The sequence below is a fragment of the Lissotriton vulgaris genome, chromosome 2_1, assembly GCF_964263255.1.
Source record: "Lissotriton vulgaris chromosome 2_1, aLisVul1.2, whole genome shotgun sequence".
Lineage (NCBI taxonomy): Eukaryota > Metazoa > Chordata > Amphibia > Caudata > Salamandridae > Lissotriton > Lissotriton vulgaris.
In genome coordinates, this window is record NC_141687.1 from 183,230,745 (window position 1) to 183,247,901 (window position 17,157).

A 17,157-nucleotide genomic window follows, 5' to 3' on the forward strand; every position below is an offset into this window, starting at 1 on the left:
AGATTGTGGTGGTAGCAAATATTCTCTACTTTTTAAAAGTGAAGGAATGGGGCTGTATTTCAAGTTCATAGTTTGGCGGAGGGGTGACCCCATCACAAACGTGACGGATATTCCGTCCGCCTTATTGCAAGTGTCATAGAATACTATATAATAGTAATACTAATGACAGTACTTATTATTGTTATTGATAATATAATATCATATCATAAATATAATATAATATACTATAATATGATATGATGTAATATAATATAGCAGATGTGATAGATACTCTGACACGAGACAACCTCCACGCCCAACCCGTAAAGATAATGCGTGCTGTTTTCCTTTGGAACGTATTACTTAACCACACAGAAGCACTCTCTTTTATTAGAGATAATAAACAACTTAAAAAACAACCCTTGAGCGTTCAAGAATGTTGCCTATCTTAGTCCCTCTGCCTTCTGCATCCATCCATCTATCCTGAACAAACTGGGCTATCCTGCACTGCTACTACAGTGTAGCTGTAAATATGCTGAGGGAATCTATATCCAGGGCCATTGGAGTTATGCAACGGGGGGACTAAATTATGCGACAGAGTTGACTAAATTATGCGGCAAAAAACGCCAAATTATGCAGCATAATGTTGCACATTTAAAAGCAATATCACTTCACCATTTCATCAATTTCACACACGTTAACACGGTATGGACAAAGATTTTGGTCAATAATTTCAGTTTAACACCTACTTACAACAATCAACAATTGAAAGGTGACCTACCTATGGGTGAAAAAGGTGTGCTACTGCATGTGTAGTAGAATTCTAGTAATTTGTGATCCGTTTCAGACAGAAATATTTTTTCTTGGCATAATGCACAAATTATGCAGATAATGATGGATCATGTCCCATGTTTTGAGTAACTTCTGATCCATTTGACCTAGAAACATATTTTTGCTAAAGTCTGCAATTTATGCAGAAGATGATGGATTATGTGGCTAGAGCAGCAAATACATTTCATTGTCGCAGAATCACATAATTCCAGTGGCGCTGTCTATATTTCCCCATTGAAACATCATTTGGTCTCAGCTTCTCTGTGTGATCAACCACAAAGCACCACCAGGTTCTGGAGCCGTAATTCATCACAAGAGGTCGCTGCCGTTGGGTAGTACACATTTCTCTAATCATCACCCACCGCAAAGCTCGACAGCTTTTGCAGATTGCAATGTTTTAAAAGCAGAGGATCCCCATGAGGTCTGGAGTTGTCTTGGAGTTCAACTTTCAGACTCATCAAGCACCATGAGGTTCCCAGATCAGCATATACTACAAAGTTCTGCACCAACAGTGCTCCACACGGTTCGGTTGCCATCATACACTCGCCAAGATACTTTAGCCTTTATTCATCAGAATATGGTGCTTGGATTCTCATAGCACACAAACCTGTAGAGCCATATTCTAGCATCACTAGACCCAAAGACACCTTGAGGTGCCAGGATTGGAATTCTTTACACTGGCAATGCTTTGTTAACCACAAATTCTAACTTATATCATGGCAGGTCTGCATTTGGATAAAATAAGCTCTCTAAAAAATCTGGATCCAGATAATATTTTCTGTGAAGAAACCTGGAAAGTTGATCCTTTCTTTTCAGAAAAATATTATGTAATCAGCATTCCTGTCAAAAACTCTAAGGGAGATCACGCTAGCGGCAGTGCAGCTATATTTCTTTCAATAGAATGTTCTTAAAAATATGTAATTATTCCTCTTTCATGCAACTTCATATAACATATAAGAAACGACTTTTCAGAGGTTTTACAGGTTCCAAACTGTTCCCTTTCCCTTTCTAATATTTACATTCTCCCAGGCCCTGGCTGCGATAACACTCTGTATCAATTAATATTTTTTTCTCTATAAACAATATAATTGAAAGACAGCAACCTATAAATGTGGTATTTATAGCCGATTTAAATGGAAAACGTTCTAGTCCAGGCCCGAATGCACTGAGAAACTCAAAATTAGAAGAGGCCAATAAAAGTTGTTCCTCCTATTAGATCAGGTATGGGGCACAGGTGGCTACAGATATCCTAACCCGACTCAAAAATGTCCACTTATGAAACTTTTACTTTTTTTACTGACGGCAATAATGCATTGGACTCCATTCATGCTGACCATCCGGTGCTGTAGTTCATCTTCGATCTTCTCCTTTATCCGCATCGCTGCGGCAGCTTTTCCGCTGTGAGCGGCAAATTACGAAAAGCAGCTTTACCTGACGAACTCAGCTCGTCATCCGCACACGACCACCGTGGCTGATGACGACCTGAGCTCGTCATCAGCAGCGAACGGGTTAAAAGTACTCTTCTTGGCCGCTTGGTCAAGAACAAATCAACATTCAAATAGTTTGCAGTCCATTATGATAGAACACTGTCAGGATAAAATGGCTTCATGAATTGCTAAAGCTCCTCATCAACTGTTTCTGAAGAAAAGCTTTTTTTTCAATTTGAAATCCGTATAGAAAATTTGGTAAGGGTAATGAGAAAAAAGAGCAAATTCCAAAAAAAGGAAGAATGACTCCCCAATGGTGCGGATTCCCCAATAATTATAGACAGAATATCCTTCTGGATACTGTAAGGAAAATACTCCCCAACAGTTTACTAGAACATTTCAATACTTAAGCCTATGAAAATAACATTATATTCCTGTGAGCAAGATGGCTAATGTTGAATTCATTGTTGAGATATGTATCTGTTAGATGACAAGTAGTTTATGATTGTTTTTCTGATTTTGCTACAGTTAAATAAATATGTAACAAATCGCATTTGAAGCTTAACATCTCTAAAAGTCAGACCACAGTATTTAGACATCTGAAAATGAAAGATACTACATTCAACCACTAACCACTGCTAAAGTGCATGTGGTCACACCTTAACTAGTAAAGCGGTACTACGTGTACCCAGGGCCATTAAAATGCAATACTAAAAGTGGGCCTGAAGCGCTTATTGTGTTTTAAACTGCCATCTCGATGTGGCAAAATTAACCTTTTGCCAGACTCAAACCTTCCTTTTTAATACATATAAGTCTACTATAAGTATATAGGGTAGGCTCTGCTCAGCCCAGAGGGCAGGGTGCATTGTATTTAAAAAGTTGGACATGTTCTTTTAAATGTTGCATGTCCTGCTAGTTAAACACTCTTAAGTTCGTTTATCACTACTGCAAGGCCTACCTCTCCCATAGGATAACTGGAGCTACCTTGTTACATTTAATGAGCTGTAATTTCCTAATGTGAACAGGTGCCCAGAACATGTTTGGTGCCTTTGGAATTGTAATGAAAAATCCTTTCTTATGGTGAAGTTGGATTTTAAATTACAATTTTAAGAGTGCCACTTTTAGAAGGTTGAAATAAAGATTAGAGCATTATGTTCTAGAAAGGAAATGCACAACCTAAAACACTCATAAGTAAGTGTGCATTATCAATTCCTCAAGACAACTTAAGTGCTTAACGCAATGTGACAACAAATAACAAAACAATGCAATATCAATGTGATGGCAATACAATGTCAATACTCCAACAATAAGCCATAGACAATGTACTTCTTCTTGATGTGCTTCTTTTTTATTGGCACTTCTGATGAAAATCCCAATTCAAAATGAATTTCAGCAGTCCATAAAACAAATCAAAGACAACTTGGTGGAAATCATTCCTCAATCCCAATGCATTTCGAGTGGATCTGCCACCCTTCATCAGGGGATATCTACAATCAGAATTAAGTACATTAGTTTCATTCATTGAATTTAAATTATAATACTCATCCTAAAGTCAAAAAGAGAGGTGAAGTGATAGGCCTCTGTAGTCCAGGAGGGTTAAAAACTGCAACGTAAATGAGCTGAGCTAGGCCAATTAGTTAAACCACGGAGTGAAATTAATGTGTCAAAGACAAAGCCGGGACTCGCGAAAATCAAAAGATACCATAACACCATGTGCACATAATATCTCAAAAACCACTATGTATGCTGGCATGCAAGTAGATATGTACCTATTAATGGTGTTAGATGTGGACCTGGGAATAACCCAGAAACAATCTCCATACAAATCAAAAGGAGCCTGTGGAACCAAGGTGAATGTAAATCAAAAATTGTCCTCATCATGCTTGCAGGGAAAAGAAAAACAAAGAGAAACCAGATTGGAAAAAAGTAGACTCACCGGGCGTCTAACACGCCGGGATTGTGCCAAATCCTGCTCTGCAGTGCTAGTAATGGTGCTCTATCGGTACACCAAATGCTGTGATATTCAGAAACCTTAAGTCAATCCAGAGTTCAGACGCGTGTAACGCTCTGTCTATAAAATAAAGACAAGGTCCGATAAAAAACGACTCCGTCTCCAAAAATGCAAATTTGTTGAGACGTGGGTAAAAGTGCTGGCAAATGCAGACTTACGTTTCTCGTTCTACTCTGGACAGGACGCCCGAATGTAGTTGGCCTCTCTTAATAACGCTCCACAGAACCATATCGTCAGCATACATGGAAAGCAACAGAGGTCCCGTGCGAAACTGCAGGCCACGCTGGAGATGTTTCTCTTGAAAGTGTCGAGCTAGAGAGTCCATAGCTAAAATAAAAAGGAGAGGGGATAGGGGGCATCCCTGCCTTGTACCACGATATAGAGGGAAAGGGTGCCATTTAGGCGCAGCCGGGCCATGGGTTTATTATATAAAAGGGCCACTGTATCCACAAAACACTCCGGCATGCCCATACGGCGCATAACCGACAGAAATAAAGGCCACTCGAGAGAGTCAAAGGCCTTTTCGGCGTCCAACAAAATGGCGGCGGCAGGCTTGGAGGGATCTATGCGATGTAGAACAGTGAACAGCGTGCATAGATTAAGCGAGGTGGACCTGTGCGGGACAAAACCCGACTGCACCAGTGAAATAATGGACACCATCAACAGAGAAAGTCTTATGGTGATTACTTTGGCCAGGATTTTATAATCTAAGTTTAAGAGGGAGAGGGGCCGATACGAGCCGCATTGCATAGGATCCTTCCCCGGTTTGGGTAGCAAAATAATTACTGCTTCGCGCAATGTCGGAGGGAGGACTCCCACCTCCAAAGCCTCAGCATATACCTCTACCAACCTCGGGACCAACAAGTCCTTATACACCTTGTAAAAGTCCGCAGAAAAAGCCCTCCAACCCAGGAGCCGAAGAGGCGCGGAGGGCATCGATCGCTCCCACAATACTGTCCGACTTAATAGTGGTTAGGAGGAACTCCTGCATGTAACGTTCGAGATAGACCAAAGCCACTTCGGATAAATAATCCTCCTGCCCACAAGAGTCCCCAGAGAGACGAGAGGTATAAAGATCTTTATAGTAATTGAGGAACAGGTCGCAGACCGCGGGGGTGGAGTGGACGGGGGAGCCATCCACTCCGAACATAGCAATGATGTACGTGGGGCCTCTGGGAGGACAAAGCGTGTTGGCCAATAACCGGCCCGGCCTCTCACCCTCTCCATACCGCCTAGCCACGCAGTGTTTATTGAGGAAAAGTAGTTCCCTCTCGGCGGCATCCCGAAATTCAACGCATAACTCCAGCCGACGCGCGGCCAGGGAATCGGAAGGGGAGCTAAGCATTTCTCGGTCCAGTGCTGCTATTTTCTCCTCAACCCGGTCTAGGGTTGAGGGCTGAAGATCACAAAGTACCCCGGCATGTTTCGAGATGCAGACCCCCCAAATATATGCCTTAAAACCTTCCCACAGCACTGCATAGGTGTCGACTGAACCGGTGTTTAGTTCAAAATAATTCTCTATGGCCTGTCTAACGTCCTCGGTAAAGACGGGGTCTAATGAATCCCGACCAGAGAAGCGCCACTGTCTCTCATACCCTCCCTCGCGGGGAATGGAAGCTGAAGTAGAACCGGGGAATGATCAGAAAGAGTGCGTGGAAGAGTCTGGACAGCTCCCAACCAACCAGCCACCTCGGGAGAGACAAGCCAATAATCCAATCTTCTCCATGTGTTGTGGAAGCCTGAATAATGTGTGAAGGAAGGATGGTGAGCGTTCAGATGGGCCTCGACGTCCACCAAGGAGTAGTGTATGCATATCTCACGTAGGGCCAATCTGGAATGGGGCTGGGAGTCAGGTGTAGAGGCGGTGCTATCTCTAGGATGATTCAAAGGAGATTAAATTCTCCGCCAACAATCAAAAACCCAGTGTCTGCTGTTAAGAGCTGGGTCGATAGGGAGTGATAAAGGGAAGGAGAGTCGATATTCGGACTATAAATGCATACAAAGGAGACCTTATGGCCCATCAATAAACCTGTTACTATCAAAAACCGGCCCTCAGGGTCCCGGTGTGTAAAACAGTGTGCAAATTGGATTTTTTTATGTATCAGAATGGCAACACCCCTGGAGTATGAACTGTAATTAGAAAACAATCTGTGTGGATCCCATCGACTCGCCCTCTGAACCTTCCAAATACGTCTCCTGCATAAAAAGGACATCAACATGATGACGAATAACATAATTTAACACCTGTCTACGTTTCCTGTTATTGTTTAAACCACGTACATTCCACGTTAATAACGAAAGCCCGGAAGGACCGGGCACATTGCCTAACTGTATCATCTATGCTGTACCGAAAAACACAAATCAGTGCAAAAAAAACACACCACACATAGTGCAAGTCTCATCTCTGGCAAATTGAAGTATCCAATAAGAAAGAAAACAAAAACACCCCTCCACCCGCCACCCAACCTCTCAAATACCAATAAGAGGAATATCCCTACATCGCAACCCAAAAAATAAACCATGGAGTCGTCCACCATGGGGCATGGCGACGTTACGCCGGGCGGGAAAACTAGCCATGAAATATCAAAAAACAACTGCATATGTTAACATATGTGAAGAACCCAAACTAGAAAATAGTTCTGTGTTCAATGAACAATGAAAGGAGCGACAGAAAAAAGGAAAAAAGAAAAAAGACTGTTATCATCCATCCCCAGTCGGAGAGAAAAGATCAATGCTGTTTTGTGAAGCCTGCTGTGGCTGGAGGTGGGCCGGGAACTGTTCGACGTCCCGCCTGAGCTGTTCTTAAAGTCACGGAAGAACTCCTGAGCTGCACTCGGCGTGTCAAAGATTCTAGGACGGCCATCAACGTCCACCTTGAGGTGCGCAGGATAGAGCATGCCATATCGAAGGCCCAGTTTCCTGAGCATGGCCTTGACACTCTGATATTTGCGCCGGGCCTCCTGGACCATGGCAGTAAAGTCCAGGAAGAAGGAGATGTTGCTACCTTGCCATTGGATTTCACCCCTCTCACGGGCCTCTTGAAGGGAAGTGTCCCGGTCTCTAAAGTTCATAAGTCTGGCCACAATCGGTCTGGGAGGCAAGCCTGGTCTGGGGCGAGGGCCTAAGGATCGATGCGCACGTTCAACAACGAAACCCTGGGTGAAGGATTCCCTGCCGAACAAATCAGAAAGGAGCTGCTCCACAAATATTTCCATTTTGCCAGTAGCTGTCATCTCTCGCACACCTAAAATCCGAATGTTATTGCGGCGCCCCATGGCCTCCAAATCCTCGTTCTTTATAGCCATCTCTCTCAGGATCTTTTCCATTCTTTCTAGTCGTTTAAGAGAGGAGGAAGCCCCATCCTCAATATCTGACACCCTACATTCCACCACATCTAGCCTGCGATCGTGACCCTGGATCTTGGAGGTCATGTCAGCAAGCTTTTTGTCCAGATTATCAAATCGAGTGTCCAGGGCCTTGAAGCCCGCCCTCATTTCGGCGAGCATGGTAGCGGCCAGGGCCTCTGAGCCAGGCGACTCAGGAGGAGGGACAGCCTCCGCAGTCGTGTCCGTGGCAGGGTCCGCCATGGCCCCAGGGGTCTTGTCAAATTGGATCTTAGGCTGTTGAGGGTCTTTCTTGACCATCGTGGCAGGGTGGCCGCAACAGCAATGAAGGGGCCAAAATGACAGGATTCCAAAGTACGTCACCAGGGGCCTGCTCAGTGTATCCGAGACAAGGAGACGTGAGAACGCGGCACACTGGACCGGGATTCCCCAGCAGAGCAAAGGTAGGATATCCAGGAGGCGCTCAGGAGGCAGCACGCAGTGAGAGGCGGTGGTCAGCAGGCCTCCGGACCCCGGATGGCCAAGTCATGCAGCGACCAGATCGGGAAGGTAAGAGGAGCAGGTAGGACCATCCATCCGGCGAAGACGGGATACCAGCAGCGAAGGCAGTATACAGCTTAGCCGGGCAGGCAATGCCTAAAGTGAACCACCCCTGCTCCAAGGGGGGGCAGAGCCAGGCACCGACCACCCCCCAGCCCCGACCCCACCCGCACCACCACTAACAATCCGCAACACTAACCTGGCGACCGGGGCACTGGCTGGCCTGCCCACCCACCCGAAGACCCGGCTTGCAGCAGCGCGGTAGGTCCAAGGGCCAGAGTACTCGCGCAGGCGGCGGGGGCCGGGCAGGGGAGCGGTAGGCAGCGAGCGGGTCACCTGCGTCCAAGCCGCTCCTGGACGCACCCATGGACCTTTCTCCTGCTACTCCTGCAAATTCAGCAGCACCGACAACATCTCCGCTACGACCACCGACCCCAACCACCTAGAATGCATCCTTCTCAACACCCGCTCGGTCCATAGGCACGCCATTGACCTCTGGAACCTACTAGACACCATCTCTCCTGACGTCGCCTTCCTAACGGAAACATGGATGAACGCTTCCTCCGCCCCTGACATCGCCATCGCCATCCCTGATGACTATAAGATCACACGCAAGGACCGCACCGACCATACAGGAGGTGGAATCGCTATCGTCCATAAGAAAACAATCCGCATCTCAACCAGCTCTGATGCCAACCTCGCCAACTCCGAACACCTTCACTTCCAGATCCACATCGACCCCAAGACCACACTCAGAGGCACCCTCCTTTACAGACCACCAGGACCACGCGCAAAATTCAGTGAAGACATCACGGACTTCATCACCCCACACGCGCTCCCCTCCAAAGACTACATCCTTCTGGGAGACCTCAACTTTCACCTTGAAAAGATCAGCGACCGCAACACCGCCACCCTCTTAGACAACCTCGACAACCTCGGACTTAAACAACTGGTCACTTCCCCCACCCACATCGCAGGTCACACTCTCGACCCCATCTTCACCTCCAGCAACCATGTCTCCTTCAGCCACACTACGGATCTCCTCTGGACTGACCACAGCTGCGTTCACTTCACCTACAACAAGCCGAAACCCATCATCCACCTCCAACCAACTCTACAAAGAAACTGGAACAAAATCACCACAGAACAGATCTCCACATCGCTCCTTCAAACCTCCCCAGCCCTCTCTTCTAACGCCAACGAAGCCGCCTCCAACCTCACCCTTTGGTTATCCAACACCGCCGACACCTTAGCACCACTGAAAAAACATCAACACAAACTTGGCATCAAGAAGGCCGCATGGTTCAACGACGACCTCAAGAAGTCCAAGAAACTATGCCGCTCCCTTGAAAAGGCCTGGAAAAAAGACCCATCCACCAGCAACAAGGACGCCTTCAAAAGCGCCATCCGTACTCACCACCAACTGATCCGAAAAGCCAAGAAAACAGCATTCAAAGATCGACTTGACAACAACGCCCACAACAGCAAGGAACTTTTCAACATCGTCAAGGAATTTTCCAACCCCTCGGCCAACTCCAACGACATCACCCCCTCTCAAACCCTCTGCGACTCCCTAGCCTCTTTTTTCCACAACAAGATTGCTGACATCCACAACAGCTTTGACAACCAACCCGGAAGCCAACCCACCCTACCATCAGCTGACCATCTTCCCCCCGTTAACACCCTTAACGCCTGGAAGCCAATCTCCACTGAGGACACCATCCGCCTGATGAACTCAATCCACTCTGGATCCCCCACAGACCCATGCCCTCACCACATCTTCAACAAAGCAGACTCCGTCATAGCTCCGCACCTCCGAGACGTCATCAACTGCTCCTTCAACTCCGCTACCTTCCCAGAAGACTGGAAACACGCTGAACTCACCGCCCTTCTGAAAAAACCAACAGCAGACCCCACCGAACTCAAAAACTACCGCCCCATCTCGCTTCTTCCATTCCCGGCCAAAGTCATCGAGAAAGCCGTCAACAACCAACTCGCCGCCTTCCTCGAAGCCAACAAATCCCTCGACCCCTCACAATCTGGCTTCCGAGCCAAACACAGCACTGAGACCGCCCTCATCGCAGCAACAGACGGCATTAGAACTCTGCTGGACAATGGAGACACAGTCGCCCTCATCCTCCTCGACCTCTCTGCAGCCTTCGACACAGTCTGCCACAGCACCCTTTTACAACGCCTCAGAAACATCGGAATCCAAGGAAAGGCACTGGAATGGATCACTTCGTTCCTCACCGGAAGAACCCAGAAAGTCCGCCTCCCACCTTTCAAATCCGAGGCCACCAAAGTCATCTGCGGCGTACCACAAGGATCCTCACTCAGTCCCACCCTCTTCAACGTATACATGAGCCCCCTTGCGGCCATCGCCCGCCAACACAACCTCAACATCATCTCTTACGCGGATGACACTCAACTGATCCTATCTCTCACCAAGGACCCCAGCACCGCCAAAACTAACCTACACGAAGGAATGAAAGAAGTCGCCGAATGGATGAAACAAAGCCGTCTGAAACTGAACTCAGACAAAACAGAAGTCCTCATCTTAGGTAAATCCCCCTCTGCATGGGACGACTCCTGGTGGCCGGAAGCCCTCGGAAATGCACCCATCCCGACAGACCACGCACGGAACCTTGGCGTCATCCTGGATTCTTCACTCTCAATGAACAAACAAGTCAGCGCCGTATCCTCTTCCTGCTTTAACATTCTTCGCATGCTCAGAAAAACATTTCGCTGGATCCCCTCCGAAACAAGGAAAACAGTCACCCACACTCTAGTCACGAGCCGACTGGACTACGGAAACACCCTATACGCAGGTACCACCGCTAAACTCCAGAAGAAACTACAACGTATCCAAAACGCCTCAGCCAGGCTCATATTAGACATCCCACGCAACGAACACATCTCTGGTCACCTTAAAGACCTCCACTGGCTACCCGTCAATAAGAGGATTACTTTCCGACTGCTTACCCACGCACACAAATCACTCTACGACATCGGACCAGATTGCCTCAACTCTCGACTGTCCTTTTACACCCCCTCCCGACAACTTCGCTCTTCCAGCCAAGCTTTCGCCACTGTACCTCGCATCAACAAGACCACCATGGGAGGCAGATCCTTCTCATACCTGGCTGCCAAAACATGGAACTCACTCCCCGCTTACCTTCGCCTCACCCAGAATCACCTAGCGTTCAGAAAGCAGCTTAAAACGTGGATTTTTGACAAATAATCCTCCTCCCCTTCCTAAGCGCCTTGAAACCCTCTGGGTACGTAGTGCGCTATATAAATGCTATGACTTGACTGACTTGACTGAGCAGGCTGCAGGCCGGGCGGTATCAGGGAGGAGGACCGGGGAAGAGGGCAGTTAGGGGCGTGGACTCACCTCGGCCTCAGTAACACCAAAATGGCGGATGGTAGGCCCGGACCGGGCCCAGATGGTATCGGGCAACGACGGCGGCTGGAGATGGTCTCAGTAGCTATGGAGGCATCAGTCGCCGCAGCAGGGCTTCGCGGTCGTTGGGGACTGGAAAACACCCCAGAAAAGGTTCTCACATCGCGGGATCGGGCCGGTGTAATCGCCCGATCGGCGGAGCTCTAAGCGGATGCGGCCATAATGGTCACCTCTGTAGCCACGCCCCCCAGACAACTAAATCCTTTGTGAGACAGCTCGAATCCAGCTCCTGGTCGTCGTTGACGCCTCCCGGTCCTCGTGGCTGCAGAGACAAACTTCACCTCTTCACCTGAGATCATCGCGACATCGCCTGGTTCCTTCCTGGTTCCTTCCTGGTCACTAGCTAGTGACCCAGACTCTGTCCTCTCTGCTTTAAGGTTCTTCACTTCTTTGATCCACCCTTGGATCCACCCGGACACTCTTCCAGTGGCCGCCTGCAGCACTTCTTTTGCAGATCTCCATTGAAAGCATCGGCGAAACCCGACACGAAAAGATACCTATGCACCCAGCTTCCCTGGGTGAGGTAACTGGAGTACTCCGGTGCTCCCGTGGGTATTGACTCTCCAAGTCTCCTACAAAAAGGGGTTTTGTCGTAGTCCATCCGGAAGTGCCCTTAAACAGTAACTTTGTAACTTCTTCGTTCTCCATTATAAGTCAATAGTAACTCATGACTGTGTTTACACTGCACGCGTCTCCCCTGGGTCTCCAACTTCCTAACCTTTAGTTGTTTAGTGTAGCCCCAGCGATTCCCTAGGCCCTAGGCCTATTCACTATTTCTGAAGTGGTTCTTATACCACTTACTTAGTATATGGTTTGTGAGGCCCCTAGGGCAAAACTGTATTTGTGCAACTTATCGTATGCTAATTGAGTAACTTGTGATGTACTTCAATCTCTAACCTCATAAAGAGTGCAGAGGGGTTGTGTTAGAAATAAATACATATATATTTGATATATATCTGGTGTGGTGTCCTTTCATTTGGTATTCAAGGGATTATAATTGGTAAAACAGCTTGCTTCACTCTCTGAAGTCTTAGCCTATAACTGCTGGTCCATGAAACCACTAGAATAGCTTGTCTATAAGGTTGACTTTACAACCACCATCAATAAGGGTCGTTTAGACTGGTGCAAGGTGCCCACTAGAATAGTGGACATCATATGCCAGGCTAACTTCTCACACTGTCATCTATGCAATTTCCTTTCTACAAAAGTTATTCATCACACCTTGAACATGCCAGGCCTCCCAAAGCATTCATGAGAGAGGATAGCCATTGACTTTTTTGGTCCACTGGACAATGGCATCACCTGCTAGTGCTTATGGACAAATATTATCGATTTGCATTAATTGAAGATCTTTCATCTACTACTCAAGAACAAGTCATTGAAAGCCCCTTCACATCCTGGGGTGTTCTAGCCATAGTTAAGTCCGACAATGGTCTGCCTTTCAATGCTATGTTACGTTAATTTTATTTGATATTGTACACAAATCACCCCAGGAGGAGAATATCGGCACTGGGGACAAGTCCCAGGCAGGAATATGATGCTATATTAGACCAGAACTGTCTTGAGCAGTTTCCTATATTTGATATGGTGTGTAAACGTATGGATGTGATATGGCAGGTTGTTCCAATAGAAGGGAGCCAGGTAGGAGAAGGACCCTGCTCCACCTTTTGACCTCTCTGATACAGAGGACAGTGAGTAAGGCTTGGTCCGTGCACCTCAAGTTCCTGACGGTGATATTGTCTAAGCTTCAGGTGTAGATAGCTTGGTCCTTTTCCCCATTAAAGATTTGTGTGTAAAGCAGCAGATTTTAAGGATTATTCTTTTCCTGACAGGAAGCCAGTGTCAGCCAGTGTAATGTTCAACAGTCGAGTGTTTAAAGACTTCTTGGAGCGTATGAATTTAAAGCATCAGAAGAGCACACCATTGTGGTTGCAGATTTGTTAAGCACTTTCAGAGTGTGCTAAAGAAAGTAATGCAGCGTGCTACGCTTGAGAAGCTCGATTTGAAAATTGGGTTGAAGTCCATCTTGAGAGTTTACTGTTCAACACCGCACTCAACCACAGGTGAAAGTCCTGGGACATCAATGATCAGGAGAGCAATGAACACCAAGGGGGTCATTGGGATGGCGGGCGGACTCTGCCCGCCTGCCATCCTCCCGGGGTAAGGGACCACCCGCCATAAGGGCAGGGGTCCCGTGGGGGGAATTAGGATGCGCCCGCCACCGTGGCGGGCTCATTCCGCATTTCCGCCGCAATGTTAAAAATGCATGGCATGCATTTGCATACACAAAGCGGCAGGCACCGCGCGGTGCCTGCCGCATTGGGTATGCAAATGCAGGGTGTACCACAGGTATCCCCCATGTGCACCCCCCACCTCGCCTTCACCATAGTAAGACCGCCTGCCTTTCCGTAGCGGCATTGCCAACACGGAAAATCATCTCCCACAGCCCATCGTAATATGGCTGGCGGTCTCTGATAGACACCCCAACTATATAAACCCTTTTCCTCCCCGGCCGCAAGGTGACTGGGGCGGAAAAGCGGCAGACGGTGTTTCCGTGTGCCACGGTCCCCCCCGCCATAGTAATATGGCAGGGGGAAATGGGTGGCGGGCGGGCAAGGATGTCGGGCGGATCACCACCGCCCACATGGCGGTGGTGATCCGCCGACTTCCTAATGGGCCCCTAAGTTACATAAATGGCCCAATCAGAGAAAGAAAGATGAGAAGGCAACTCAGGAGAAGAACTTGGTGAACAAACAAAAGATGAGAACATATTCTGACGAAGATGACGACAGAAGAGCATTGTCTTTAAGAAAGGAGATCGAGCACTTGCACAACAGATGCGCAGATCGAAATCTGATGCTCCATTTCATGTAGAACCCTTTCAAGTGGTGTCTACCAAGTGACACATGTGCACCATCCAGCACCCTGGAAAGTCTATTACCAGAGACCCCTCCCCAAGCGCTTTGACACCCTCCGGGTGAGTAGTGCGCATATAAATGTCTGTGATTGATTGATTGATCACTTTAGGCACTTAACTAATCGTTCATCAGATCTACCTGTTTGAAGGAGAGACTGGGTCTGAAACATCAGTGATTGCTGTTGCTCTATAACGTTGATGCTGATCCTGGACATTTGTGATGACAGTTCCCAGTTTCCAAGAACAAAATCAGGTCGAACAATTATAGCGCCAACAAGATTTATTGAAGAGATTTAATTGTATGTGTCTATCTACATATTTTGTAAAAGATTGCAATTTTTTATTTAACAGAGGGGGGAGACAATTTTGGCTCCTGGTGGACTCTTTAGAACTGTTGGGTAATTGTTTGAGCGTAATGCAATGAAGGCTGGTTTAAAATGTGAGTTTGCAGGTACACACAGATGAATAAAGACGTGTAATACTAAGCTCTGTGAGTGGCATAGTCATTGGTTGGTTCCCAGGCTGGGGTGGACGATACAGTACGATTAGTCAAGTATTATATTTTATTAATTTAAGCCACTCAGTAGCAGGTCGCTCTGAGGATCTGGTTTTGAATGTTTTCATTTTTGTGATCCTACGGGATAACTGTGGTGTGAACGCCGACCCGTACCGCCTGGCCACCTCCACAATGGAGGCTGTTCGGTCTCTTAATGACACTCCAGTGGGTGTTCCCCGGTTTACTTTTTCTCTTTTCATCTTAAGCAGGTTTCCTAAGGGTTGTGGGGTGGGCTCTGTTATACACTGTTCTCAGCATACTTGGGATGCTGTTGTGGGTGGGATGGGGTAAAAGTAGGGAGTTCTCTATTCTTGTTTTGCGGGACTGTTCTATATGGCTTGCTTTTATCTTGGCATCTCTTTATTCGGTACTTGGTCGGATATTGATGGTCCGTATGTCTTGGATATGATAGATGGCTGGGGTTACACAGATAGATAGTGCTTCAATTGCATGTGTGACGTGCGCGGGCTGAACTGTCCCAAGAAAATAAGACAAGTTTCAGCACAACTCGACAGACACCACATCAAGGTAGCTCTCCTCCAGGAGATACATCTTACTAAACACCACAATGAGAATAGGATGGGTGGGCACTGGGCGGGGTATCGCATGTTTTCTTCGTGCTCCTACGCAAGAGGGGTGGCTTTACTAGTTAAAAAAGGCTTTCCCTTCACAGTGCTCAACTCAGCCATACATGGCAACTGAAGGCATGCCATTGTCCATGGCAAACTTCATGGGATGCACATCACATTAGTGAACACTTATGGCCCCAACAAAGACGAACCCAAATTCTATGAGGAGCTGCCGAAGGTACTGCGTGGGTGGCCAGAATCAGAAATATTATGGGGTGCATACCTCAATACACATTTAGATCCCTCCAAAGATAAATCGAGCCAGCAAAGAGGGCATTCTCCTAGGGCTGCTAATGTCATTATAGCAAGAATGGAGGAACTCAGGATTGTGGACATGTGGAGAAAGCGGAATGTGGACCCATTAGAAGGTACAAGCATGTTCACTGCCAATCGAAGTTGGCCGAGGCTAGACTACTGGCTCCACAGCGAAGGGGCCAATACATGGGTGTCCGACATAACTAGACAACCCAGTAATCTGTCAGACCACAATCCGGTGAAGGTCACACTACATATCCCGACTATGATCCCCCGTCAGTTTACTTGGAGATTTAGAGCTGAGCCGCTACTTGACCCGACATATAAGGCCACGATCAGAGAAGCTATTCAGCAATACTTTACTCTCAACATGGGGACAGTTAGTGAAGCGGCCACTCTCTGGGAGGCCTCTAAAGCCACAATTAGAGAGACATGTATCAGTACAAATGCAGGCACATTAAGGGATACCAGTGAGTGGCTCTCGCAGATGCAGGCTGCGCTGAGACTGCTTGAAAGAAATCAAGAAACCGATCCGAACTCAGCTACACTGGCCAAAATTAAAGAGCTGGTGTTAGAATATAATGAGCTGGCGGCAGATGAGGGTAAAAACCTGTCAAGGAGACATGTGGCAAGAGTGTACGGTGAGGGCGGTAGGCCAAGGCATAATCTTGCTGCCAGGGTTAAGATAAGGCAGGACCATCACACTATTACTCAGATCACGGACAACATGGGGGAGGGTCATTATACACCACATGCAATCACTGCCCAGTTTCAGAAATTCTATGCTGATCTCTATACATCAAAGGGTGGGGCGGAATCAGAGGAATTGTATGAGTGCTTACCTGATATCACTCTTGTCTGGCTGTCTAACACGCCACGGGAGTACCTGTCTCAGCAGATAGAGGCAGAAGAAATCAGGGACACAATTCAGGCTCTTCTAAATAGGAAAGCGCTAGGGCCTGATGGACTCTCAAGCGAATTCTACAAGGAGTTTGCGGGCGAGATGGTAGCTCATTTGTTAGCTATGTATGAAGAGGCCTATGAAAAAGGCGACTTCCACGCACACTCAGAGAGCCCTGATCATTACCCTGTTAAAAAAAGACAAACCCCCATCATGATGTGAATCATACCGCCCGTTTTCTCTCATTAATATAGATACTAAAATTCTGGCAACGATACTTGCCATTAGACTCCAACTTTTGCTC